Genomic DNA, 5,171 nt, shown 5'->3' on the forward strand with positions numbered 1-5,171 from the left:
TCTCTGAGTTCTGTGAAGAGCTATAGTAAATTGGTTGAAACCAAGGAGGAGGTTTTGGGAACATAATGCACAGCCACTCAGTCAGAAGTACAGGTCACAACTGGACTTGTGACTAGCATGTGAAGTCCAAGAAAGAGGTCCGGTCTGTAGCTGGTTGGTCAGAAGCACAGGTAACAACCTGGGCTTGCAATTGGGGATCTGAAGTAGCGGGTGTTGGGGCAGAAGAGGGGCAGTCTAGAAGGAATGAACTCTTAACCTGTGGAATCTGATGTTGTCTCTGGGTAGACAGTGTTAGAATTCAGTTGAATTGTAGGACATCCAGCTAGTGTCTGGAGAATTGTCGGATGTATGGTGAAACCCCCCATCCACACATTGGAAATTGGTCTCAGAACACCAAAAAGAATGCCCAATATCCACTGCCTATTTAAACAGCCACCTTAACTAAAGCTTGAAATTTGGTGTCTCCTTTTAGCTCTCTACTCCCTCACTGTTTTATATCACACCCTTAACTTTGTCATTGGTTATATCTCAAATATTCTGGTCTCTGGAACCTTCATCTGCACTAAAACTGCCAGGCATCAGGCTGCCATCATAACCCTCTTGGAGATACAAAAGATGACAACAGGGCTTCCCTGGTGGCGCAGTGGTTGAGAGTCCGCCTGCCGATGCAGGGGACACGGGTTCGTGCCCCGGTCCGGGAGGATCCCGCATGCCCGTGAGCCATGGCCGCTGAGCCTGCGCGTCCGGAGCCTGTGCTCCACAACGGGAGAGGCCACAACAGTGAGAGGCCCGTGTACCGCAAAAAAAAAAAAAAAAAAAAAAGATGACAACATACTCTCTCTGCTGCTGCTTTTGTCCCATAGAATTCATTCTCCACAAAGCTCCCAATCACTCTTCTTAGATGAAGAGTGATTACATCATGCTTATGTTTAATACCCACAAATTATTGTCTATAGAATAATGTCTGGGCAACTTATCATGATACTTCTTCATGATCTAACCCTTGCCTACCCCTTCAGCTATAAATGTCACAATCCTCTGCCTCAAACTTGACGTTGCTACAGCACCATGGAATGGATGATATTTCCCAGATTCTTAAAACTATTTCTCCTCTAGTTGCCTTTGCTCATGCAATAACTTTTCCCTTTTTTGTTTTTGTCTTTGAAATGGAAGCCTTAAAGGGGGAATATCTGGTAGAAATTGTGATTGTGGAAGCTTTCCATAAACAGTGGACGTTAGAGGTAAATCTCCTCTCATAATATTTTCCCTTTTTTCCTACAGGATTCAATTACATAGAAGCCCTGTTACTCTGTTATTCTTTTTCTATAAAATGAAGCTATTCAGCAAAAATTCACCCATAGTTTTTATCAAAGAATAATTTCCCCTAGTGGATATATATATATATATAGATATATATGTATATATATGTATATTCTGTTCTGAGATGTCTGGTAAAGTCCAGATCCTTTAGCAGTTGTGGGAAGATGCTGAAAATCACAAGGAGTAAAGAGCTAAAGGAAACTATGGGAGACTTTCAAGGACAAAGTCCCTGCTGTAGGTGAAGACAGCACATGCTACTAGCGACCCCCACATCACCCTTTGATGGTCCACTTTCTCACTGCCATGAATTTTTTTTTTTTTTCCTGCCATGAATTATTACAGTGTTAGGTGGATTGTGAAATTAGAAGCCAATGTCAAAAAGGGGCAATGGGAAGAGGGTTTTGGGTGATGTTTATATAGCTTTGCCTAAAATGTATTCCTTTCAATCAGGTTTGAAGTGTTGTGAGGCTCATTTGAATGTCATTGTCCTTGTAAAGCCAGATAACAGGTAACGGCAAGCGGGATCTGTCTTTGCTTTTATTAAGTTCCTCCTGTGTCTCACAAGGACTATGAGTCCTGAAGGAGTCTGTCTAATATCTTTTGCCTGAAATTTCCTACCTCCTTTTCTGTATCATATGCCACTAGTGCCTGTCTTAGACCTTCTCAGTCACACCCTTGATTCCATGGCTGTAGCAAATAGCTCTCTGAAGACTTTGTCTCATGTCATACTAACAACTAACACTTCAAGTGCCCATGCTCTCTGACCAGGGTTTCCTGTTGCTGCAGCACGGGACACAGAAGACCACTCTGCACACATGCCTCTGCAGCCTAGAAGCTCTGGAGCTTTAGCAAACAGTGGGGGGACCCTGAACCAATGGGGGTCAGGAATTGATGGATAACTGCTTTTCCTACTGTGCCTCAGGAGGCTAATCCTGAGAGGCATCTACACTTCCTTAGGGATCCAGCCCCAGTAACTCATGGAGATGGACCTATGCCATTTGAGCAGGCAGCAGTAGTATCTGTGCAAGAAAGAGTAGTGGGGATTTCTGCTAAGAATCAGGTTGGTGTCATGTTGGCAAAATACAAGGAGAGTGGGAAAAACCCAACATAAAGAAACTAGCTTTGAAGAAACAAGAAATGTCCCTTCCTCAGAATCAAAAGAGAAAGACTGTAGTAAAAACATACTATGTCCACAGAGGGCTAAAAGGGAAACACAGATAAAGATGAGCACACAACCTGTAATCACTGTACACTTAAGGAAAAATGATAAAGTAATAGAGGTAATAGAGCAAACTAAATGAAGCTGTAGAAAATGTATAAATGGAGACACCTCCCCTGCAGAGAGGTTCAGGAAGATTTTGCATACATCAAAAACTCTAAGAGACCTACAAAATTTAAAAATGGATCCTACTCTAGAGATTGGATTAACAGTAAAATAAACAATGCTGAAAGACAAATTAGTGAGCTGAAAGATTAAGCTGAGGAGTTCTCCCTAAATGAATTCTAAATGAACCAAGTGACAGAAAACATGGAAGAAAGGATAAGAGACATAGCAAGCATGTCCAGAATTTCCAGAAGCAGTTCCAGAGGAAGACAGCACAGAGAGCAAAGGGAGAGAGTGGTACATAATATAAATAAAAGAAAATTAAAGAAGAAAGTTTAGTTCTAAGAAAATCCTAGAACTAAAAAGGGCTTGGTGTAAGATTAAAAGAAACCGCCTAAGTGCTAAACAGAGGAGATTAAAAAGAAATTATATAGAAAGCTCCAACTTTGGTATACATTAAAGAAAAATATCAGAGCATCAAGGAAAAATTCTAAAATGTAGAAAGAAAGAAAATAAAAAATATTACTTAAAATGATAAGTATTAATTTTCCTAGATGTAATGAGAGGCTTGTGGATAATAGAAGACTACACTATTCTTTTAAAAAGTATGTTAATATTAGGGATGAAAACTCATGATGGCTGCAATGTATTTTCAAATGGTTAAGCAAAAGAATGCACACACATGTAGAGAGGGGAATATCATGCAAATATGGCTAAATGTTTATCTTGGTGGCAGATACATGGGTATTCCCTACACCATGCTTTCAACTTTCCTATTTGTTTGAATACTTTCCTACTATAAAGTTAGGAAAACTTCTCAGGATCTTGTTGACTGGCAGCTAACAACCAAAAATTATCTATAAACTAACAGGTGTCAGATTGAAATTAGGTATCTCACAAGTAACTAATTAGATACAAGAAGATAATGAAGTGCTATCTTCTAAGCCCTTAGAAGAATGTCTTTTGACTTTCCCAGATCCAAAAACTATTATGTAAACTAAGTAACTACAAGTAATAAAATTTACTAACTTCAAACTGCATTTAATATAATTACTAAAGGATATATTCCAATAAAATTACTAAATACAAGATGAATCCAAATTAATTAATTCCAAATATATGGAATCAGTCAACTGTTCATCTAATCGCCCTCCTAGAAGTAACATTAAAGAGAAAAAAAGACATAAACTGACAAATACAAAGAGAACATGAAAAGGAGGACAGCTAGAGGAAGAATCTCAATTTCTAGAAAACCAAACATATGTGGATTTAATGATGCTGAGGAAGACACGGTCACAATGAATGAAGAGTGATAGTTCACATGCCAGGACTAGGAGGGGCTCAGGACTAGAATGTGCAAAGTACAGAGGAAAGTGATGAGGAGGCACAGGGCAAAATTGAATTTTTGTAGACAGTACAAAAATTGTATACAACTAACTCTTCCACCCTCCTTCCCACACTATGCATGGAAGAGTGATAGCTAAGCTCCTCCCATCTCTCACCATGGGCAAGAGATTGGCAGTTTCTTTTCTGAAGAACTTAGTAGTTCTTGGGCTATACCTCTACAAATGGTATTTGCTGAAATAAGCAAAAGAGTCAATGAATGACCAGTCCTTGAGCTAAACCACACAGCTTCCAATCTGCTTTTCAGAGTCTCACTATGAAATATTAATGGAAATTAAATGTTATGAGACATTTGAGAAAAATCTCCCATATGTAAGAAAGATATGAATATAGGAAAATACAGCCCTGGGTGTTTTTTTAAGGTTTTCTTCAAAACTATTATCTTTAATTAATATCCTCAGGACAATCAGAGAAGATGTTGCATCTATAAAACAAGAACAGAGTGTTATGGAAAATTAACAATTGGAGAACAAAAAAGGACTCTTAGAAATATAACTTTTTAGGGGTTAATACAAGGATTGAAAGATAAAAATTAAGGAACTCTCCCCAAAAGTATGACTAAAAACCAAAGATGAGTGGGAAAATGTGATAGAAAAGATTCAAGAGGTCCAATATCTTATTAATAACAAGTTCACAAAAAAGAGTAGAGAAAAATGAAAAGGATGAAATTATAACAGAAGTAAGGCAGTTAAATTTCCTGCAGAGATTTTCCAAATCAAAATGGCCTACCAAGTGTCTAGCATGACAGGTGGACTATTATTTACCTTATAGTTTATATTCAACTAATATTTAGTTAATATAAAGAAAAAATATTAACTACATTCAATAAGTAAATTTGAATCACTCTTTGTAACAAATGTGCCTGTGTCTCAAATTTGAGGATTATGGTATTTCAATTTTTAAACATCAAAAAATTTCATTAAACAAATCTTTAATAGAGTTGAAAAACTACAACCACAGGCCAAGTCCAACTTGCAGTTTGTTTTCATACATCCTGGAGCTAAGAAGGATTTTTACATTTTTAAAGAGTTACAAAAACCGAAACAAAATAAACATACAATAGGTGACAGAAACCATATATGGCCCGCAAAGCCTAAAAGATCTGCTGTCTGGGTTTGCTGAC

This window comes from Phocoena sinus, chromosome 9 (assembly GCF_008692025.1).
Source record: "Phocoena sinus isolate mPhoSin1 chromosome 9, mPhoSin1.pri, whole genome shotgun sequence".
NCBI lineage: Eukaryota > Metazoa > Chordata > Mammalia > Artiodactyla > Phocoenidae > Phocoena > Phocoena sinus.